Raw genomic sequence first — 25,813 nt, 5'->3', positions numbered from 1 at the left:
GTCTAAAATCTTTTGTTGAGCATATTTTTAATTCGATTGGAACCATTTCGGAAGATTATCTTTCGATGATGTTTTAGCTGGGTTTTCTTATTTGAATAATCAATCTGAATAAATTTTAGCGGACATTAAGTCGTATAAAAAAGAAAAATTGTCGTTAGAATTTGAATCAGCCACACTCCGCAGTAGTTGTGAGCTATTATTGCAAGAATGGTCAGCTCTTTATTTAAATCTTACATAATGTATCTTTAACTGGGGCCAAATATCAAAGAAAGTGTACAGTACACGTTAACGAATTTATCTCGTAAACAATCACGTGCCCTCGCACTATTTACATCTCAGCAACCTTGACGAAATATTGAGTTGGTCTTAAGAACTAGATCTAGCCATTCTTTAGCAGTTTTCATTACCAGAAACATTATACCGGTATTCAAGCATTGGCCGAGAAAGTTCATCCAGATTTTCCAGCGTGGTTCCCCCTTGTCAGTGATGCAGGACGGAGGGCCTAACAAGGATAGCTGTCTAGTCGTTCGGATGGGACGAAAAACCGAGGTCCCGTGTACACATTGGCGTGCACGTAAAAGTTCCCTTGACAGTTGGAATTCGATATAAGAGTAGGCTGTAGTGCCGCTGTCCGGGCGTATGTCCGTCTTCATTAGCCCAGTTCGGAGCAGAACAGTAGGACGTTAAACCCCATTTCATTACATTTCACCGATAATCAAAAACTTGACCGCTCATTCCAATATTCCCTAGTAATAGTTTATATATATATTTCTGTCAGTGGTATATATATATATAGACGGGTTTTACAATTACCAGTGTTTTGTTTTGAATAACTGGCAATTCTTGTAATGTCTTCCCAGGAAACCATTATAGTCCCAGAGCGCACACGAACCGTCTGCTACATTCTACTCACGCGACTGTAAAATAATAGGTTGCTAAATAATGGATGCCATTTACTGTAACCGGCAGTTTTGTTGTCGGTATTTCACGAAGGGTGAGTCGATTGATAAATATATCTATGCTTGAATCATACCACGCAACAAACAAACAATGAACGCAGATTAATTACACTCAACAGAATACTGAGTTGCGCCAAAGGGCTATAAATTTATAAATTATTTAACCCCGTTGAGGATTAGCTATGTCAAATAATTGTAGGTGTGCGTGTGCGTTGACTCTTACTCCATTTTATACGTATTATTGTTAAAGTTAGGGCACATAAGTGGCAGTGGTGGTCTTGAAGCTAAAATGTTATTAAAGGAGCTGAACTTCTAACTCAATATTTAAATAATAATCGAAGATAAAAGAGAGAGAGAGAGAGAGAGAGAGAGAGAGAGAGAGAGAAAGAGAGAGAGAGAGAGAGAAATGGGTTTAACGTCCACTCGACACAAACTAGGTCATTTCGGGACTAACATATGGTTCAATTTTATTTCTATAATTCGCTTGCCCGTAGGGGTCTTTAGCAGTGAGAGGAAACTGATGCATCCGGAGAAAACCATGAGGTTGGACAGGCGACTCTACTCCTTGTCACGAACAAGACGGGGATGGAAAACCACACAACTTGACACAATCATAGACCTTATGATCTAAAGTGCACAAGTTCAACCATTCAGCCGTCCAACCCTGCTATGAATGAAAGAGATGGTGAATCTTGATATTATCAAGGCGATCCTACTCCTTGTCACGTACAACCGGGGAAACGAAACCCCGCCAGTTGACTCAATGACAGACTTTATGATATAGCGCGCACGTGCTAACCATTCAGCCCCCCCCCCCCAACGGAAATTAAAAACAGGAATTGGAATTAAATATTGGACCGTTTCAGTCAGTATTGACGTTGTTATATTGACGTGCCATTAAGCAGGCACAAATGGCGGTCGTTAAATTAGGTCTTTTCACGTATTTCACCGAACATAATTGATTAGAATAATTTTCTTTCTTTTAAAATTGATTATAAATCACTTTAAATACATCTATTATACAGACCCCTATGCGCAAATAAATTATTGAAATAAAATTGAAGCATGTGTTAGTCCCGAAATGACCTGGTGTTTGTAGAGTGGACATTCAACCTAAATATATTCTAAAGAATAAACGCCTGTCCAACCTCGTGGGTTTTCTCTTGGTCATCCGGTTTCCTCCCACTGCTAAAGACCCCTATGCGCAAGTGAATTATTGAAATCAAATTGAAGCATGTGTTAGTCCCAAAAAGACCTAGTTTGTGCCGAGTGGACATTAAACCCCATCTCTCTCTCTTGTGTCGAGTGGACGTTAAACGCCCCCCCCCCATCTCTCTCTCTCTCTCTCTCTCTCTCTCTCTCTTTTCTCTTCTCTCTATCTCCAAACATGTGTCCTTTAAGCATTGCACCGGAAGGCATTCTCTAGATATTAAACCAAAATACACAGGTTATATACAGCCTTGGCATATATAGGAGGAAATGACGATTAAATCATATACAATCGATTTTAATCATTTTTTGAACGGCGTGTTGTGTATCAACCGGAAGTCTATTATAGCTGGAGTATTGTGTCTTTAAGACAGTAGACACGATTGTCCCGGTTTCAAAGCTAGTAACAGATCTAGAACAATGATTTATTTGCCGTGTATTACTGTCATTCTAGACTGACTACAGGAATAATGTATTATCGTTAACAATGGTCAGCACGGTGGTAAGGCGATGAGGCAAGTCGCTAACTCAATATCATCCAGTTTTCGACATTGCAAACAGGACTTATTGGTCAATTTAAATCAACATTGGTGTTGTTATCTTACCGTGAAACGATGGTCTTCTGATATCCAATATTTAAGACAAAGTAAAAATTTTATAATTGGCACACGAATCTCGTGCCAGAATACTTTCGAGCGCCATTTGTAATATATCCCACTGGGGAGAATACTACCGGTGTAGAATGAAATAACCAGACGCCAAAGACGGCCATTTAATTTGAACCTTTCGCATATTTCGCCGAACATAACTAATTAGAAATTACTGTAAACATTGAACCGATTGAATGTAAATCTGTTTATATAAATTCATATTACATTATTATATGCGTTGTGACCCATCTGTGTCCATTTCTAGGTGCCAAAGAATAGCGAATTAGTCTCTTTAACATTAAAAAATAATGAATCTAGTTTCCTGATTTTGTCTGCAGTGTATGAATGATATTACTTGATCGGGGGCGTAGGGGGGTGACTCTGGTGTATAACTCTGTCGTTTTGTCTTTTTTCATAGACTGGATCGGCGCTTGCGCGTAGGGGTCTTTAGCAGTGGTAGGAAACCGCGCACACGTGCTAACCATTCGGCCATCCACCGAAACCCACACCCATCCCGCCCCGAACACCCCTCCCTCCTTTTTAATGATTTACAAGAAAGACGGAATGTGACCAGTGTTTACGATGGTCGTCTTCTGAATGGCGATAGTCTGCCAGTTGACGTCATGAATGAGAATCTCAGAATCTCAAAAAATTTAATAATAATAAGGGCGATAATCCGTTTAGAATTTGGAAGTCGCCTTTCAGAATACTCCTTTTGTATTACGAACGTGGTTCCACACTCAATTACATGACTCGATCGTTACAAATGTCATCCATGTGGAGGAATTTCCATTCATCAGGGACAGTCTTTAGTGTTTCCATGACATCACGTGAACACATCAACTATAAATGGAACCTTAAGATAATATGTTTATGGATGACTTGCCTTTAATTTATCATATGACTGGGTATGAGATGGATTAAATATACCCTTCTTGTTAATCTCTGGCTGAATATGCATGCCATTTCAATTGTCTTTTTAATGGAATGTTTCGTTTTTCGCAAAATATCTGTACTGATGCGTTTAGCCGTAATGAAAGTTATTCAGCCATGTTAAAGTAGCCAAGTCTCTAACTCAATATCATCCAAAGTTTTCGACATTAAAAACACGAATTATTTGTCAATTTAAATCAACATTGATGTTTTGATCTTACCGGGAAAAGGTGGGCTTCTGATATCCAATATTTAAGACAAAATATACATTTTACCATTGGTACACGAATCGTGGACCATAATGCGTTTCAGCGCCATTTTTAACAAGACACTGGCAGAACGAGGCTAGACATATTCCACAAATCATGTCAAACGGTAACCTTATATTCTTATCTGCATGCATGCGCAACAAATACTATCGGTGTAGACTGAAACGCCAGGCGCTAGAGATTGCCATTCGATTGAGACTTCTGGCGTATTTCGCCGAACATAACTGATTAGGAATTACAGTAAACACTGAAACGATTGAATGTAAATCAGTTTATATACATCCATATTACATTATTATATGCGGAGCAGAATAGTAGGACGTTAAACCCCATTCAGGGGTGGCCAAATGGTTAGCACGTGCGCGCTGCGCTGTATCATACGGCTTTCATTGAGTCAACTGCCGTGGTTTCGATTCCCCGGTTGTACATGCCAAAGAGTAGGTTCGCCTGTCTAACCTCGTGGGTTTTTCTCCGTTTCCTCCGGTTTCCTCCCACTGCTAAAGACCCCTACACGCAAGTGAATTATTGAAATAAAATTGATTCATGTGTTAGTCCAGTGTAAACTGGTTTGTCGCTTTAAAACGCGGTGTAAAATATTTTGTCACTTTAAAACGCGTGTAAAATGTTTTGCTGACATGTACAATGCCAGAATAAACATGAATTTAATGCGCGTATAATGCGTCTAGACATAATGAATCTATAACATGTATTCTTTAAGCCTGTCAGAATACAAAACTCATTTTGTCAATACCGTATCATACTAGATTGGTTTGTCTATAGCCTAATCACAGATTATGCTTGAATTAACCGAATTACGGAAGTAATGTCATTATGGTTTTAGTGCAATTACGTGTTATTTATATAGGAAACATACATGGGATGTTTGTATCTCATACATTTATTATTGATGATCAAATTTGTATTTTCTGTTTCGCTTATCTTCAAATGTATTAATTTTACTTCGATATTTACGGTTTTGTTATATTGAATTTAAACTGGTGGAGAGAGAGAGAGAGGGAGAGAGAGAGAGGGGAGAGAGAGAGAGAGAGAGAGAGAGAGAGATTTAACGTCCAAAGGACACAAACCAGGTCATTTCGGGACTAACACATGGTTCAATTTTATTTCAATAATTCGCTTGCGCGTAGGGGTCATTAGCAGTGAGGGGAAACCGGGGGACCAGGAGTAAACCCACGAGGTTAGACAGGCGACCCAACTCCTTGTCACGTACAACTGGGGAGGAACGCATGTTGGAGACCAATGACATTCTGGAGATAGGTTGGATGACGAAGTCTTTCTTGGTCAGGATAATTTTTTACGACAACCGTTTCCCAGACAACCTGTAATTGTCCTAAGGGTGAGGTGGCCGAAAGGTTTAACGTATGCGCATGGTCTGTCATTGAGTGAAGTGACGTGGTTTCGGTTGCTAACTTGTACGTGACCATGAGTAGGGTCGTCTGTCTACCCTCCTTAGTTTTCTTCGATTGCTCTGAATTCCTCCTACTGCTAAAGACCCTATGTGCAAGCGAGTTATTAAAATTAAATTGCTTCATTATGTACATCCCGAGTTTGTGTTGAGTGAACGTTAAACTGCACAGAATAGTATTAAACATACATTATGAAAGAGCTAAATCTGCCTATTGCAGGTCTTTCTTTAGGCCTGAAATGTTATATATGACATTTATTAACGAAACAAGGGCATCGGATATTCGAGATTTTAACGAGATTAGAACGGTTCGCCATTTAAAACTTTAATTTAAAAATGGGAAAACGAGGCTAAGTGTCGAATATACCAGTGCCCTGGTTACCACAATGGCAACGCACACATCTTGTCAAAACTACAAACAATGATGATTTGGCTCAGAATGACGTAATTTGAATGAAATTTTCAATATTTTCATTTTAGAATATCTATTTTTGAGCTATTATCGCAAGAATGATCAGCTCTTTATCTAAATCTTACATAATGTATCTTTAAAAAGCGAGGGAGTGCGTTTCTGAAAATAGATCAATATTCTCAACAAGAAGTGAATAACAACTACAGATTACTTCTCTTTTAAACGAGTTTGTGTTGTCATAGATAATAAATTATTCAACAACATCATAGTGTTATTTGAATAAAGATGTTTTAGGAATATATAGTAATCCAGTGGGATTAGTTATGGATATAAAACTATTCTATAGGATTAAGTATGATGGAATTGTTGTAGTATTTTATATGTTTATATCAGATAATAAAGCCCTTTAATCGATCTAGTAGGTTCAATAGATTATATAAGCATCTGTTTTTAATAATATATAATAATATATTACGTCTTGTACTCGATGTCATACCCGCGTATAATCAGAAAATAACAGATTTTTTAACCCCTGATTCTAACTTAGCCTACATAACTAACAAAATATAAAAATAAATAGTACCATTGGGGGAAGAGGTACATTCAGTGGCGGACTTGGTAAGAAATCACTCAGCGGGCTCTACAACATGCAAGTCTATGACATTCAATATTAAAGTATAGTCTCGATCACATCAAAAGAAATGAAATGAAATGGGGTTTAACGTCCTGCTGTTCTGCTCCGACTGGGCTAATGAAGACGGGCATACGCCATGCAGTGTGCTACGAGGGAAATTTTGCACGGACAGCGGAACTATGGCCTACCCTTATATCGAATTCCAAGGGATCTTTTACGTGCACGCCAATGTGTACACGGGACCTCGGTTTTTCGTCATACGAAATGAAAACCACCACAACATAAATAGTCGTGAGTGTCGGTACCTTTTAAAACAGATGACAATCGATAAATCCCATTGTTCACCCTTCTCTTCATATTATTATGATAAATATACATCTTTGGTTTGGTATTGTATTCTTATTTATTTACCGTGGTTTCCCCTTGTCAGTGGTACAGGACGGAGGGCCTGACAAGGACAGCTGTCTAGTCGTTCGGATGGGACGAAAAACCGAGGTCCCGTGTACGCATTGAGTAGGCCATAGTGCCGCTGCCTGGGCAAACTTTCCTTCATAGCACACTGTCCATCTTCAATAATTCAGTAGGAGCAGAATAGTAGGACGTTAAACCCCATTTCATTTATTTAATTACATATTTATTATAGTAGAGCAGCTCAACATACAAAACGTTCATCTTGAAATCAAAGTACTAATTATTTAGCATATATACATTAAAATCATGAAATGTTTGGAATTCTAAATCTCGATAATATAGTATCGGAAAAGCCGAACACAAAGGCGGTCATCCTGAAATTCCAATATGGGGGCTACTGTAGGTGCATTTTAACACTGAATGAAGTAGGATATAGTCACAAATGGCGGCTATCTTGAAATCCAATATGGCGGCTATTGTCAACGAATTTTAACAGTTGGTTAGATTCACCAAGAACTGTAAGCGTTAGAATTTTGTTTCTGGCATTTATAGTTTTTAAGATACAAGTGAGTTTTTAAAACGGGAGTCACATTAAAATCCAATATGGCGGTTGTTTGACCGAATCTCTGATACCCCCAAAGTGTTCCTTGATATTGGAAATATGTTCCTAGACACTTGGTATCTTATATGAAATGCAGTAGGAATGAACAGATGGAATACGGCAAAAAATAATCATTGCTAATAGAGGATCACGGGACGACTATCGGTATTGGCAAAGGGCAGATAATCTAGAAAGGGCACTGACACAGCACCCTGTCTAATTTAATATTCCCTGAATGTGCGTGGAACAAAATCCACACTAAGCCCTGTTTAATTCGCTTAAGTACTATCTGACAAGATGTTGCTATAGTAACCATTCGAATCGTAACAGTCTGCTTTTCTTTTAAAAAAACAATGTCTTCGTTTCAGAATCCATAATATCGTCTTTTTCTGTCATGTAATGTTGTCTAAAGATATAAAGCAAATAATTGAATTCAATTCAATTCTGATATCAAGAAGGAAGGATTTTGTCTGATATGTTTTTTGTTCTTGTGTCCAATAAACTTTTCTAATTTCAGCTCTCGAGCTTCTAATCCCCATAAAGCTACGTTCAAAGCGATATATTACCAGAGAAAAAAAAAACATCTAGAACAATAAAAGAAATCAGTTTATGCAAGCGTTTTAGTATTGAGAGAGAGAGAGAGAGAGAGAGAGAGGGGGTATCGTCCACTCGACACAAACTTGGTCATTTCGGGACTAACACATAGTTCTTTTTTATTTCTATAATTCGCTTGCGCGAAGGGGTTTTAGCAGTGGGAGGAAACCGGAGGACCCGGGGAAAACCCACGAGGTTGGACAGGCGACCCTACTCCTTGTCACGTACAACCGGGGCGTTTTAGTATTGATGTCATCTTGAGAAATATCAGATTACCTATGAGCACTGGCTCACTAATCGAAAGGTCAAGTGTGTTTGATCACTATGTTTGCCGACAAAGGTCATGGGGAATTTTCCGGCGTGATTTCCACATGTCAGTTGTGTAGGACGGGTGGCCTGGCAAAGGACAACGTAAAGTTGTTCGGAGGGTACGAAATACCGGAGTCGGGTACAAATTGTCGTAAAAGAACCCTTGACAGATGAAGTAAGCCGTAGTGCCGCTGTCCGGGTAAAACTTCCGCCATAGCACACTGTATGGCGTATACCCGTCTTCATTAGCCATGTCGGAGCAGAACAGTAGGGCGTCAAGGGATCTTTTACGTGCACGCCAATGTGTACACGGGACCTCGGTTTTTGGTCCCAACCGAACGACTAGACAATTGTCCCTGTCAGACCCTCCGTCCTGCACCACTGACAAGGGCAAACCACACCGGAAAACTCCTCATAGTCCCACAAATTAGAGTAACTGACAATTTGGCCTAGGTACTGTGGATTCATTCATTCATTCATTCATTCATTCATTCACATTAATTCTTCTTTGTTCGGAAATCTTCTTTCTTGGGTGGCCTATTTTGTGAATCTCGTATAACAGTCTGTATTCAGATCACGTGTTGATTTAACCTATCGATTGTCTATTGATTCTAACCAATGAATGCGACTCCACTACCGTCCACGTTAATACCCCCAGAATCTAATATTGACGATAGACACAAGTTAAACAATGCTTACTATACCCGGTAATCAACCACTAGGCCAATTCTCAACTTCTATGTAAATTAGGGTATTTAACATTCTTCGACAGTTTGAATGGTATTTTCTCGTTGATTAAAAAAGTGGTCTGCTTCCAGAAATGTTTTTAAATGGCCCTTTTTATGTTTGTAAGTCAATTGAGATTCGTCCTGCACCACTGACAAGAGGAAACCACGCCGAAAAACTCCTTGTAGTCCCGCAAATTAGAGTAACTGCTTAAAAAAGTGGTCTGCTTCCAGAAATTTATGTTTGTCGTATTTTGTAAGTCAATTTAGATTCATTATGATTTTTTTTTAAATTTCGCGATTGCAAGAATAAAATCTGTGCCAATAAAGACACTGCTGGTGCATGCAATACGTACGAAATTATCGCTCAAAACTGAATGCGAGTTTCTTAGTTCAGAACACTCGGCAAACCTCTGCAGATTCCAGTACCCTACATCTAGCCTCGGCTGTATGACGAAGTCTGCTATTGGAACTACTTTCAAGTTCCCGGATTACCAACGGCGTTGGCCATGACGACGCCTTTGAAGAATGTTTTATCATACAAATATTTCAAAGTCTGAAGCTGTTTTTCTTTTAAGTTTATCCGATTTCTTTCAAACAAGGAAAACTTTGCACTAAAAATTCTATACACGCTTCGAACGACGCAATTTTGATAACTTCTCTTTAAAAGCGGAAAGTTTTCCTAATAAGTAAACCGGTGCCGCATCGCAATTGTATAGGCGTAGGTACATATCACTTACCGTCATACAGCCGAGGCTAGCTGCAGAATAACGGAATCTGTCGAGGTTTGCCGAGTGAGATCAGAATAGACGCAATGCAGCCATTGTAGCAATTTGATTGGGTACCCGGGTTGATTCGTTTAAACGGATGTCGGCTAAGTTGGGTGTCATTTCAATACAGGCAGTGGAATACAAAAATGATTACATCTAAACGCTTTGCCGGGGAGTCGCGGTGACTAAATGAGTAAGACACTGGCCAGCTAACCAGGAGTTCTCCGGTTCGCTTCTGGTGTGGCACGACAGAGTTATTCGGTATTTTCAACGTCAACTCGACCACAAACTATGTTATTTCGGGACTAACATGCGGTTTAATAATTCGCTTGCGCGTAGGGGTCTTTAGCGGGGGGGGGGGGCAGAATAAAACCCACGAGGCTGGATTTCCTCCTTGTCACGTGCAAGTATGAAATCGAAACCCCGTAACTTGACTGAATGACAAACCTTCTGACCCAAACGCGTACGCTTTAAGCATTCGGCCACCCAACTCCACGGAAGGTAAAAGAACTCTTCACAGTTGGGAGTTCGAAATACGTGTAGGCAGCAGTGTCACTGTCTGGGCATATTTTCTCGATGCCATTCATCATTAGCCTTCCAACCTCGTGGGTTTTCTCCGGGACCTCCGGTTTCCTCCCACTGCTAAAGACCGATACGCGCAAGCGAATTATTGAAATAAAATTGAACCATATGTTAGTCCCGAAATGACCTAGATTGTGTCGAGTGGACTTAAATAACTCTCTCTCTCTCTCTCTCTCTCTCTCTCTCTCTCTCTCTCTCTCTCATTAGCCCAGTCGGTGCAGAATAGTTGGACGTTAAACCCCATTCATGTTGTTTATCTTTATCAATATAGGCAGGTTATCATGACACAAGACAAACCAGAAGACAATTGTTTAAGACTTAAATCATAGAGATCCAGCCAATTCTTTTGTGTGAAAAAAATGTTTATTTTATATATTTTTTAGTTTTCTCCATAGCGACGTTGTCTGTGTTGACAAAAACATAGATTCAATATTAGATACGAAAAGGTCAAACTTGTGAATGTGAACACGAAAGAAAAACAGAAAAGGTCCGTGCATTACCATGTTTTTATAAGGTATAGAATGAATATAAACAAGGGAATGTACGGACTATTTCTATTTTTCTCGTGTTCTCTTATCTATTGACATTCAATTACTTTATTGAATTGTCAGGTATCCTCTTACAGTCCCATATAACAACTTTTGGTCTTCGAAAAAATTATTAGTGAGCAGAAATTCGGCCTTGTATCTGTTATCACTCGTCACATCAGTCAGTTTATAGAGAGATGAATCGTGTTTTCTTTTGGCGTTCGTCACTTCCGATTCAGGAAACCTGTATTACTCAGCTATAGTAGCAATGATCTCTGTGTTAAAATTATATTTGGAATGTGTTTAACCAGCTCTATCACATATTATGTGATAATGACTGGCACCAATATTGCCCTTTAAGGAAGTGAAATTAAATGTGGTTTAACGTCCCAGCATCCGGTTTCGACTTGGGATTCTTGAACATTAACATTGAATGTGATACCAATGTTTGAAGCATCACCATATTCATTTTTTAATATATAAGACGTGAAATTAAAAAATTGTTGAGATATATAGAGAATCTCCTGCGAGTCTTTTTTGATATCAAAAAAATGATCAACACAAGTCTCTCTCTTTGAAGGCGAATGAGATATTGAGAAGGATGATGAAGGCCCTTCTACACAGATATATCGATATACATATAAATAAGGGAATATCTTATAACAAAATATAAACATAATTGTTTCGAACGCGGTGAAATGTAGAAACAGAGTTAAATGTACTACAGTGGTCTAATATAGAATTAAGAATAAATGAAATGAGAGGTATCGTGTACCTAGTCTGGAGGTCGCGGGTCCGCTCCCGGTGTTGACCAAGAAAGTTCATCGGGACTTCCGGTGTGGTTTCTCCTTGTCAGTGGTGCAGGACGTAGGGCCTGGCACGGACAGCTGGGACGAAAAACTGGCGCCTCGTGTACACATTGGCGTCCACGTAGAAGATCCATTGACAGTTGGAATTCGATATAAGAGTATTCCGTAGTGCCGCTGTCCGGGCAAAATTTTCCTCAAAGCACACTGCAGTATGGCGTATGCCCGTCTTCATTAGCCCAGTCGGAGCAGAACAGTAGGACGTTAAACCCCCTTTCATTTCATTTTATTTCATTTCATGTATCCTGTACCAACCGGGTAAATGAAAAACGGACATACACCACAGTGTGCTATGAGGGACATTTTGTCTGGACAGCGGCAATCCATCGAATTCTCTAACCGTTAAGGTTTTACGACGCCAACGAACTAACTAGAAGTTCGTTTCTGTAAGGCTTCTCCAACCGCTCCACTGACAGGATGGAAACCAAACCACGCTAACAAATCACTAGGAACTTTATGGGAGAACACAGGGATCGAACCGAAGATACCCTGGTTAATGAGTCAGTGTTATAGGCCTGTTGTTGTTGTTGTTGTTCTTAGTGTTTAACGTCCGCTTCCACCGAAGGTGATATCGCAGACAAGTATTTTTTTTATATTTTTATTATCTTAGCGCACGGGCAGGGGTCTTTCCTGTGGGAGGAAATCGTTGTAGCTGGGGTAAACCCACGAGGTTGAGAAGGTGCCCCCCATCTCCAAGCCACATACGCTCACACCAGGGATCGAAACCACAATCGCAAGCTAGAGGTGACCGGCCAGCTAGAGGTCGAAGCGTGACACTCTAGGCCATCCCAACCCCTGGTTATAGGCCTATACTCAGAAACAAAGTTAAATATTATAACACAAAACTGCCAAGATGAATCGTTTTGGCATCAAATTATTCGACAAAAAACAGAGAACATGCTTGTAATGTGATAATCATAGACCAATAACATACCTACAAATTGTTTAGTACTTACACACCTCTTGTAATATATATGGTTGTCGGGTTATTCATGTCAAAATATCTATATTTAGCTATTGGGTATATTAGTTTCAGAATATCTAAACCCATTGTTATATATATAGATACACTGACCGTTAAATACCAACAGCCGTTGAAGCTATCTTTTACAAAAAGTGGAGAATGAAATGAAATAGGGGTTTAACGTCCTACTTTTCTGGGCTAATGAAGACCGGCATATGCCATGCAGTATGCTCTGAAAGTGTGCCAGTATACACCGGTACTACCAGTCTTATATCGAATTCCAACTGCCAAGGGTTCTTTTACGTGCACGCCAATGTGTACACGGGACAAAAGACCATACGTTGTCTCTTTTCAGGCCCTCCGGACAACACCACTGACAAGGGGGGGGGGGGGCACGCCGGAAAACGAAAAGTGGATTATAGGGAAGTTGGCTGCGATAGGAACAATCGTTGCCTGGAATCAGGGCAGATTTCTCGTTTCGCCCATAATTCCCAGAGTTAACTAACTGGGATGAAAATGCCGGTCTAAAGAATTTATCTGTCCGAAAATTTATAAAAGTTTTTTAAAATTTCGAAGAATTTAGCCCTATCACACAATAAATGCAGTTAAATTTATAGTTTTTGTGTGAAATAGCACCCAAATGTATATTTTAAAATTGGGATACGTCAAAATTCGATCGGTCGACAAAGGATTGAAGTGGATGGTACAAAGACCGAGTCTTAGTATAGGTTCCAACAATGTACATTGAACCATCGCAATTGAACAATTGTATTTCTGAGTCAATATTTTATGTTTTAGTGATGTGGGGTAAGTGTTGTTGTTAGTTAGTTGTATTTTACGTCCGCTTCCACTGAGGTGATATCGCAGACAATGGGGTAAGTGATTGTCGATCCTCTTAAATAACACGTAGCCCTAAACACGTAAATACGAAAATAAACCTAGTTTTGTTTTACCATATTTGTAATTCTAGCTCTTCACTCGGTGGAAGTGTAATGGCGTCTGTCGGTCATTAAAACTGGTATGTAGTATACATAGAAGACTAGCACCGCCAAAAGTACTATCATTGTAAACTTATTTTGCCGACAACGAATAGTTGCAGTGTTTATGATTTATCTTACTTGTTGTCTTCCATATTAAGTTCCAGATCTGGGCCCGATTCCTAGAAAATTCTTAAGCACGTTCTTGTGCTTAAATTTAAGTAGACTTTGCATTTAAGTAAACTTACCTTATTTTGTGTTCCCAGAAAATTCTTAAGAACGTTCTTGTGCTTAGATTTTAAGTAGACTTCATTGTAAGCAACAAGAACGTTATTATGCGTTCCAAGAAAGAAAAAAAACAAACTTGAGCACAACTTCGTTGTTAAACATAGTCAATCTAAGCACAAGTCCCAAGCAAGGTAGCCTATAGGCCTACGGCTTGCTTACCAACCTTAAGTCTGTTTCTGCTTCAGAAAGATGGCTGACCGTAGAGTTATTCGACGGCATTTCCGACACCTTTTGATACCAAAGAGACAATTACAAGACAGAGAAAATCCTTCTCCAGAAGAAATTTCAAATTAAGAATGCTATAGAAAAATTCGCTTCTAGGCCTACCCTTAAACCATTTTATTTATTTGCCAATTAGTAAACAATAGGCTACACTAGACACACAGGCTACTTTAAGATCAGGCACTCTCACAATTATTCAGTTAGTTTGTATGTGTCTGCATTTTTTATCTTGTGGCACATTTTATATGTGTAGGCCTATAGGGGACATGTCAAATGCATCAAATTAATTAATCAACCATATATATATATATATATATAATATTATGACGTCAATGAAGCAGACGACAAATTTATGACGTAATTCTCATACCAAAGTTGTTTTTATGACGTTAAAGAGCATCGTAGTCTCAGTTTAAGGTAAACGTTACCAGTCACAATGTGCTTAGACTTATATACTTGACTTGTGCTTACGTAAGAATGGTCGGTATTTTTATAAGTTTCTTACGTAAGAAAAAGTGAAGCATGACTTTGTGCTTACTTTAAGAATTTTCTAGGAACCGGGCCCTGGTGGAGTTATGTTAGCCAATGGAAGCAGACCACCATTAATTTCTCCATTGACTTCAATGTTAATTCTGGCCTCTTTGCCCACCTCCAACTTTTCCCCAAATTTTCGATGGGCTGAATGCTTTTCGCTAAAGGAACAAATGGTCATGGTCATGATGTCTTTGCACTAAAATTTGTATGAGGTTGACAACCAAATTTTGAGATACACAAACTTGAAGAAGCATACTAAAAACATGTAACTAGTTGCCGTACATATCACAATAGCCAGCCCGATAACACCGTTATCCTTCCGCCTCAAAATCATGAATATTTACCAAAACCTGGCAGAAAATGTTAATTCAAACCCGCTTCGTCCATTCTAGACCAAAAGATCAACAAAAATGGGCATGCAAAAGGGTAGACAAAAGACAGGAAGAGAATTTTATTTCCGAGATAGTGAAATTTAATGGTGGTCTGCCTCCAAATGGGTCTCCGTCAACTGGGAACGCCATTAAAATGGTTTACAGTATATATGTAAGACTAGCACCGTCAAAAGTACCTCCATTGGAAATTGGCTATAACAACATATATAGACAAATGATAGTAGTCTTGATGATCAACTCTTGTTGTCTTCCATATACATGTACAATCCTAACCCTTTACCCGGTGGAGTTCTTTCGTCAACGGTTTATCTTCGTGTGGAAATGACATTAAAATGGTTTGCAAGATAAGTCCAACATCGCCAGTAACACTGTCGGCAAACGACCGTAGTCTAAATAATCCACGGCTGTTGTCTCCCATACAAAACAGTACAGGTTGAATTTTAGGTTAATACTAAATAATGTAATAATAATAAAACGTCTGTCTCTGGTATAAAATGCTATACTATAATCTATAGTCTGTTTATTTTAACTGTCACGAGTTAATGTTTTCATGGCTATAAAAAAGACTACAACGTTATATATAAATCAATTGTGGTTTTCTGTTTCATGTTTCTGGCCATTTAAGTTCGAAATATGTAAAAAAAATCGTGCTCAATATGACGGGCTTGGGAGTTTAGACTTTGGTCCGTTTTCCACGTACTCGTTTCCGCAAATAATGGAATGAGACCGTTTCCATGTAACCGGTGAAAGCATGGAAAATTGGCCTTAGACTTGCTGAATTTACAACGCCTGCATGACAGAAGGTCATTATTTAAATTGTTAAAAAAGAAGAAAAGATTAAATAAAAAACATTGTAGCATTGATAATGTCGTGGTTTTGATGTTAGCAGATCCAAATTAAAAACAGATTTCAGAGAGTGAGATAGAAATGGGATTAACGTCCACTCGACACAAACTAGGTCACTTCGTGACTAACATATGGTTTTATTTTTATATTTGAATAATTCGCTTGGGCGTAGGGGTCTTTAGCAGTGAGAGGAAACCGGAGGACCCGTAGAAAACCCACGAGTTTGGACAGGCGACCCTACTCCTTGTCACGTACAGCCGGGTATTCACATATTTCAGATTTACAACAATTCGCCTAAAGATGGCCGCGTGTAATCAATAGATGTAAACTCTAAATGGCAATACATGACGTAGTGATGGACCAATCTGCAGTCCAGGAGATAACGGTTTTAGGTGAACCTGACAAAATTATCGGGCACTAATGAAACCTTGGGCCGGACATGTATAAAAAATATCAATGAACAAATCAAGTCAGTGCCAGAGAGAATGACAGACACCGGAGGTTTTAAGCCCGACAAAGCCTGAATTTGTGTCTGACATTGTCAGTGACAGACCTAGGTGCCATATTTCCAGGCTTGTCATCTGGATTATTTGTCGACGATATGTTTTTGCTTAGGTATAACTGCCGATTGTCGGGCGTGGTTTACCCTTGTCAGTCGTATACAGGACGGGGTTTCTGGCAATCAAAGTGTCTAGTCATGCGGATGGGACGTAAAACCGAGCTCCCATATTATATAAATTGGCGTAACACGCAACATAACCCTCGACAGTAGGCACATAGTGCCGCTGTCCGGTCAAAATTTCCCCCCATAGCACACTATGGCGTATGCCCGGTTTTATTAGCCCAGTAGAGAGAGAGAGAGAGAGAGAGAGAGAGAGAGAGAAAGAGAGATGGGGTTTAACGTTCACTGGACACAAACTTATGGTTCAATTTTATTTCGATAATTTGCTTGTGCGTTGGGGTCTTTAGCAGTGGGAGGAAACCGGAGGACCCGGAGAAAACCCACGAGGTTGAACAATCGACCCTACTCCTTGTCACGTACAACCGAGGAATCGAAACCACGCCAGTTGACTCAATGACAGACATTCTGATGCAGCGCTCACGCGCTAACCATTCGGCCACCCAACCCCCTTTAGCCCAGTAGGGCGTTAAACCCATTTCATTTCATTTCACTATTGTCCCAGTTGTTGAAGAACAATGGGACTTTAAATCTTGGGAAACACTTCAAATAATTTTCAAATATTTGAAGAGCCCCGGGGAAGAACGATCGAAGTCACATTTTCAATGAACTCCAGTTAATGGCGCCATCTGATACTGATAGCAAATTGTATAAGCTTTCTGTGGAACAATCAATTTCAGGTAAAAACGATCGGAGTCACATCGAACCAGGGCCCTTCTGAAATGCCCCCCCCCCCCGGACAAATACAAATCCATTGTACCCTTTATTTGACCTTAATTTGGCTAAAAAGTGGAAATCAGTTGTTGTAATGGTAATAACGATTCGTATTAAACATCATTTGAAGCTGTAATTAAATCCACTCGTTGTTTTGTTCACGTCAAACATTCTCGTCCAAAAGTCTGTTTTACCTTTTATGTGAAAAAACAAAAATGTGACTTAGCTCGTTCTTCCCCTGGACTCTTCGGTTGTTAAAGAACAATGGGACGTTAAATCCCATCGGTTTGGGAAACACCTCGAATAATTTTCAAATATTTGTGATGGAGCTATAAGAGAATCTGCGTGGGAAGATGTGAAGAGACAAAGTAATTATTGTTGATCGAGATGAACTGATTAATATTTAATAATTGAAATAGCTTTAGTGTGTCTGTGAGTTGATGAACAGGAATTGATGTGTAATAATAATTATATTCTGTGTATTAGTTACTGGACAATCATACCAAACTCTTAGACTTGTTACTGGACAACTATATTAAACTGTCATACTACTGCACTGATCCTTGATGGTTTAGATCTAATTGATAAGGCCAACTTCAAGTTTGGTCAAAGGCCACGAGATATAAACAGGGCTAGCGCTAATCCCAACCCTAACCCAAACCCTGGACCTAGCCCTAATGCTTACCCTAAACCTAACCTACAATCTCGCCAACAATCACGTGCCTTAACCTTATTTACATCTCAGCGACCTTGACAAAAATTGAGCTGGCCTTAACAAATAGAATTAGCCACTCCTTGATACTATAACCAATTTCTCGCAGCTTAAAGCACGCCACGCTGATCACAAATCTATTATTTAACATCTAATTTGATAAGAAAATCAAAATATCAACGGGTGATAATGACCCGGTCTGGATGTCACAAGTACAAAGGCATAGGATTATAGTTTGGATTGCAATGTCACAAATAAAATGGCCCAGTGCCTACAGTTAGGATTTTAAGGTCACAGGTAAAAAAGGCCAAGCATGGTTACCATTGGGATTGTAATGTAACACTTTGGATTGTAATGTCCCAGGTAAAAATTGTAATGTCACGGGTAAAAATGCCCATTGCTACAGTTACGATTGTAATGTCACAGGTAAAAATGTCCATGGTAACAGTTAGGGTTGTAATAACATAGGTAAAAATGCCTATGGTTACAGTTAGGATTGTAATGCCACAGGTAAAGATGCCTATTGTAATGTCACACGTATAAAGGCCCGGGATTATAGATAGGATTGTAATATCACAGGTAGAAAGGCCCAGGATTACAGGTATAATTGTAAAATCACAGGTAAAAAGGCCTAAGCTCAAAGTTAGGATAATAATGCCACAGGTAATATAAATGAGTAATGATTTACGGTTGCCATATTTATATGTACCTCTTGTACCTTAAAGGACAATATTGGTGTCAGTCATTATAAAATATGTGATAGAGCTCGTTAAATACATCCCAAATATAATTAACACAGAGATCATTGCTACGGGAGTTGTGTAACACAAGCACATGAAGAAACGGGAAGTGACGTCAAACATGACAAACATGAGTTGTCCTTCTATATAACTAACTGAAGTGTCCCTTATCTAGTGACAGCCAATTCTATTTTTGAATTGTGAGATACCCTTCACCGTCCCATATAATAACTTTTCAACTTCAACGGAATAATCAGTGAAATGAAATTCGATCGTTTGTCTGTTACAGCTCGTTACTTCAGTCTGTTATATAGAAGGACAACTCGTGTTTGTCATGTTTGGCGTCACTTCCCGTTTCTTCACGTGCTTGTTACAAGTGTCCCGTAGCAATGATCTCTGTGTTAAAATTATATTAGGAATGTATTTAACCAGTTCTATCACATATGTAATAATGACTGACACCAATATTGTCCTTTAAGGTACACGCTCAACTGTTGTAGATTTACTCTGTGAAGATGAAACCTAAACGTGCCATTTTGTATATTTGTGTGAGCTATTACTTTCGATAATAGGATCTGGTCGACTTCACCACTACTATATTACAAATTAACTGTAGTAGACGCCAAGATTATCATGTAGTCGGTGTAAATATACGATAAGAGTGTATGAAAGAGATATATTTAATGACTGTTATTTCCTACCATTATCTCTTCACACAAAGACTTAACCATAAATCTAATTTAAATAGAAAGTTATGTACAGTGATCAAATACAGTGGCGGGTCCAGGGGGTGGGAAGCTAGGAGCTCGACCCAAAACTGAGAGTGTAAAAAATTCACATATTATTTTGTTTCCATGAAACATGTAAAACTAGGCTTTTTGGTGATCAGGGCAACGTAAGTTATATCAGTATAGGTGCTACAAATAACACCGATTTTTCAGAATGCACCCCCCAAGGAGAAACTCTTGCTTCCGCCACTCTTCAAATGTATAGCTCATTTTAGTAGAAAAATGTCTACGACACAGGGTCATAATAAATGATAGTGCAGTATGTGAAATATTCTGGCTGACAGTGTTGACTGACAGTAAAGTTTGTTGCCCAAAGTAAACCTTTAAGACTATCAGGCGCCATCCCTTGCGTTTATTACCTTGACAATAAAAGGAAGGTATGGTTCGACGATAGTTTTATTTTAGGTTAACTAACGAAGGACCCATGTTCTTCTTCTTCTTCCTTGACGCTTAACGTCCGCTTCCACCTAAGGTGATATCGCAGACAAGTGTTTCCTGGGAAACATGCAAGAGAAGCCAAATGAGAAGTTCGTCCAAGAGGCCAATTCGGTTCCGTAAAATAAGACTTGTCTGCTATATCACCTTCGGTGGAAGCGGACGTTAAACACTACGATCAACAACAGCTATTTACACACCTAAATTAATGACAACTGTGTATATTTTCTAACCACTTTCTAAACATACTAAACATTAGTTTAGAATACTGACCACTTATATGATTTAATGACCAAAGGTATCAATACTAAAAGACCTAACTTCATTAGTCAACGATACTTAATGTTTTTGACTAATATCGTCGAGTTAGGACTTAGAAAAATGTCGGTCAACTAGCTTAGTGTCTAACTGTAGACAGCTAACTGTAGACAGGCAGCCAAAGTTTAGTACATGTATGTCATATATACCTGTTAGGATTTAAAATGTCGGTCAACTAGTTTAGTGGAGCTAGTTGAGTAGAGAGAATGCGTAAGTTTAGTAAGTGGTGAAAACCTGTTTAATCGCGTACATTACTCAGTTATCTTATTGTTAAATAACTTATGTGAGATCTTTCTCTTTTCTGTTACAGGCAAAAAAGAACAAATAGAAGCTCTTCATTCTGCTGCGTCATCTGTCACCTGACTACCACGTCACTTCCTCTGATGCTGTTTGCCTTCACGTGTCCCGAAATTGGAGTACTTTATCACTGGACTTGAGACAACCACGTGAATCTGTTTTATAGGGAAATTATTTCTGATTTGATGAGGTCATCAACTGGAACCTCTTTCGTATTGCACACAAGACTCACGTGCCTGTTTTGTATCGCGACACTATGCAAGGTGGTGGATCTTTCCTATTAATGGTTTGTGATTCGAAACAATCATCATCAAGGCATCCAATCAAAACTGGAATAAAATGTCGAATTTTAATTCATTAACCACCATTGTGTAGACTGTATTGACGCCCATGGCGATTATAGCAGGCTTATTGTTCAATCTGATTAAAATACAGATCTATATTTCGTTTCGTTTTTTTATACGTTCGATGGCCTACACTACCAATCTGTTTTAATGCGACATCCGTATTTTATCTCTGTCCAAGATGACTGACCTTTAAAAGGTCAGACCGCTGTAGTTCTAAGGGTGACGTCATATCACAATGTTTACCAACAAAGCAAGATGGCATCGATAACGCCAAAAAAGATTACTATGAACTGGTACGGGCAGAATTATATCGTTTTACCCATTTTACGCCTCCGCGTGCTATTTTCTGTACCTATTTACGCTAAATATGGAATATTTTTTATCAAGATATACTTCAAACACCTTTATTTATTTTTCTAATACTAAAAAAAAATGTTTCAGAATTTAATTTGTCGAAAGAAAAAAGTTAATATTTTGTAGTCATTAAGTCACATCGATGTCATCCTTATCAGTGATTGTAGCGGCCAAGCGAATATTCACTGCGGATCAGTGTGCTACACTACAAGACAAGTAAAACGAAATTTTAAACTATAAAAACGAAACGAAATAGGATCTGTGTTTTAACCAAATTGGCCTATTGTTGTTTATTCTAACGATTGTAAATGTTCACATTTTTTGGTTTGCTAAATATATGTTGTTTGTATTTTTTACTCTTATAAGCATTTCTTTCATCATAAATTATTAATCTTGGTGGCGAATTTTGCGCAATGAATTAAGCGAATGAAATATTGAATTATTGATTGGATTAACTTCGAATATCTATTGGGTCTAGCCCCATTACATCATTGACTACTTCAATTACGGAGCCTTACCAAGAAATTGATGCTGAAGCCCAAATGTCGTCACTCGAGCTCTGAGCTGAAATTTTTAGCTACATGGTTTAAAATGCCATGAGTGTGAAATCATATTCCAAATTTCTAGTAAATGAAACTTCAGTGAACTATCGAATCTTGTCGCAAGAATAAGCTACAACCCAATAGAAATAGAAATATGTATTTTACTTTACCCAGAAGTAAGCAGTGTCGTGAAATTTTAGATGGTGTAATTTAGTGGATATTTTTATGTAATAACTGAATGTGTGTTTAAATGTGGTCGTATATTTTACATAGTTAGCGCCATTTTGATTCGGCCACCATTTGAAAATCATAAAAGATAAATAATTTGGCCTAATTATTCTTCACTTTAATTTCACGGATAAAATGAAGACAGATCAAGGATTTTCAGCAAGGCGTGGATTGGAGGTGGGGCAGAAATGTCAGATCTCTATACTGAAGTGTTGCAGTGACATTTAATGAACTTCAAATGTGCGAAATTTAGCGGATATGATTACGTTTTTTGATGAATGAAATAACCGTAACAATGGATAATCGAGACTTTATTTATTATCGTACCAACGGAAGTAATGACGATCGAGGCTAGGCTAACATTGAATCACTAATATCTCCGTTCAGAGTGAAGCGATTTGACTGAAATATTCAGCATATTCTGTTTTCATTATCTATTTTTTAACTAGCTAGTATAGTGAGAACTGTCTAGACTACTAGCCCCCACACCACCCCCACCAATTACTTTAAACGATGGGACATTATATATTGGAATTACACATTCTATAGAATACACATTACCGTTATTACCTAGAAATGGTTCCACTACATGATGTCTTCCATCGTGCCCCAGCCACAGTAGCGGGCCGTCCTAAGACCCTCCTTTCAGCAAGTGTTGCAGTCATTTGACTACAAAAAGTCACTGGCCTATAACTCCCGTAATTTCCAATTACACTGGCCCCAAACTGTACTGTACATAGCTTAACATATAATAAACCAATTCCCATTGAAATAAAGGTGAAACCATGCCGCATAATTATATGAGTTGATTAAATCCAATTGCGATGCGAAATTTCTGTTGATTTTAAAATGGCCGTCGAACTAGAATTACGCGATTTTATGTCACTCGAAAATATAGAATAACTGTTCGAAAAGATAAGATTTAAGATTTCAGTGTTCCACTCTTCACTATTTGTAACACAATTACTTATTTCCATGCAAACTGATATGTGTTAAACATTTGGCAATTGAAAATAATTTTACTTGCTCAAAGCCTCGAAAAGTGTGTCAATTGTATCCATAAATAAGAATTATCACGGCTACAAATATTGCAGCTATTCATTACCGAGCGACGTTTTGACAAGGATTCAGTCATGTTTCTGGAGCAACGACTGCAAGATGTACGGTGTAAGTAGTTAAAGCGAGATCGAGCCTTCTATCGAAGACCGCATTCAGTAGACTTATCAAACTATGATCAAGGACGGTTCCAGAGACCATGGATAGGAGAGTGGTGGGCGCACGGGCCTCCACCGGAAAATTTCGAAAACTAGAAGCCCGGAAATGCCATTTCTCGTGATCTGAGACAAGAATCCGGTTCAAAAATAATGAATTATAATGGGACTGTTTCAGTCAGAAATCCAGATAGGAGGGGCGTGCGCCGGGTGCGCTTCCCATTAGATCCGCCCTTGATGGTTTAATGTCTCAGGATTTTCTATAAATGTATTATTGCTTGATTAAGACTAAATAATCGAAGTGGAAACGTCACTCAGTAATGAACAGTTTGTATTCCATAGAAAGAACAAATGAAATGGGGTTTAACGTCCTACTTTACTGCACCAACTGGGATAATGAAATCGGGGTTACGGCATACAGTGTGTCGGGGGGGGGGGGGATTTTTACCGGACAACGGCGCTACGACTTACTACAATTTCGAATTCCAACTGTCAGGGGATCTTTTATGTGCACGACAATGCGTACATCCGAACGACTATACACTATGCTATGACGGTAAAACTGGTGATGTATGACAGATCGTGTAAATTCATCTCCTATAAGCCTATATGTTTGTATTACTATAAATATATTATGTCACTGTTATAATATTACAAATAAAATTTACTTCTAATCTGTTCATCTAGCCATTTTTTAATATCCTATCCCTAAAGACCCACATTCAGAACCGAAGAAGTGTATTAATTGTTACCGTACAAACTCTCTCCTAGTCCCAGAATTACTGCAATAAATCTCAAGCCCGTTTTCCATGTAGGTGTTGTCGCCGGTTACATCGATACCCTCCAGGCCCGTAACTAGGGGTCGGGGGGGGGGGGGCACAAAGCCCTCCCTGCAAAAAGTTTTGCCCTGTGAAAAAGTTGTCGACCATAAAAACAATTTCACAGCACCCCCTGAGAACACTTCCCGCCCCCTCGTCGCTCTGAGCTAGTTACGTCCCTGATACGGTCCCATTACATTTGCGTTGGACCAATTTGTTCGCCGGCGAAAACGCCGCAAACACACGCATACAGAAAACGGGCCCTAAGGGTGAACCTATAAAAAATTATTGGCATAACATTACACTGGGTAGCCCAGCCTATTCATTTTTATGTGCAGAAATCAATTATCTCCCATTAAATAACTCTTGTATAGGGGCAGACCACTATTAAATTTCACCCTGTCGCTATTTATAGCAATCCCCCCCCCCCCCCCTTCTCTCTTTTCTCCCCTTTAGCTTGCCCATTTTTTGGTCTAGAATGGTCAAGAGGGTTTGAATTGACATTTTCTGCTAGGTTTTGGTAAATATTCTTGATTTAGAGGCGGCAGGATAACAGAGTTAACAGGTTGGTTACGGTGATATGTACGGCGAATAGTTACATGTTTTTAGTATGCTACTTCAAGCTTGTGTATCTCAAAATTTTAGTGGTCAACCTCATACAAATTTTGGTGCAAAGACATGACCATTTGTTGGAGCTAGGCAAAGAAACCAGAATTAACATTGAAGTCAATGGGGAAATTAATGGTGGTCTGCCTCCTGTACCGCCTCAGACTTAATTATCTCCCCCTTGACTAGGCCGTAGAGCCGCTGTCTGGGCAAAATTTCCCTCCTAGCACATTTGGTGTATACCCGACTTCATTAGCCCAGTAGGGCATTAAACATAACTTCATTTCATTTCATGTATCCTGTAACAACTGAGTTAATGAAAACAGACATACACCACAGTGTGCTGTAAGGGACATTTTGCCTGGACAGCGACAATCCCATTTCATTTCTTTTTATTTCTATCATGAAAACATGAGAAATAGTTACTAATCTTTGACAATATCACTCTCGGTATCAAAATACTTGACTTCATATTATTCATCTACAGTTTCCAAAGATAATGCAATAAGATGATAAAGAGATGGATGGGGTTGAACGTCCACTTAACACAAACTAGGTCATTTTTGGACCAACATGGTTCAATATAATTTTAATAATTCGTTTGCGTGTAGGCATCTTTCAATCTGATTAAAATACAGATCTATATTTCGTCTCTTTTTTTTAAAAAAAATACTTTCAAAAGCCTACACTACATGGAGATCTTACAAGTTGTACTCAAGGTTGGTAGGTTCGTGTCAGGGGTCGTACGAGCGACTTTTGACCCTATGACATCAGACATTGAGTAATCAATCAGCGTTTCTAATGCTTTACCCTGTAACAGACTGTTTCACTGGCTTATCCCTCCCTCGCTGGTAATATGACAATTCTTCCAGATCCTAATGTAGTAAAAACAAGAAAATCAAAATTTTGAACTATAAAAAACGAAAC

At 38.8% G+C, this 25,813-nt stretch overlaps 1 long non-coding RNA gene across 1 annotated transcript in view; it reads left to right on the top strand.

The window, feature by feature from the left end:
* The window catches only part of LOC126819393 (uncharacterized), a 35,516-nt gene extending 11,374 nt beyond the window's left edge, over window positions 1-24,142 (top strand). The window contains exon 2 of the long non-coding RNA XR_007679598.2: window positions 20,794-24,142. This is a non-coding gene — a long non-coding RNA (uncharacterized LOC126819393). The remainder of the gene's footprint in view (window positions 1-20,793) is intronic.
* Window positions 24,143-25,813: the final 1,671 nt, after the last annotated feature.

This window comes from Patella vulgata, chromosome 4 (assembly GCF_932274485.2).
Source record: "Patella vulgata chromosome 4, xgPatVulg1.2, whole genome shotgun sequence".
NCBI classification, from domain to species: Eukaryota; Metazoa; Mollusca; class Gastropoda; family Patellidae; genus Patella; species Patella vulgata.
This window is presented reverse-complemented; position numbering and strand designations above follow the sequence as displayed.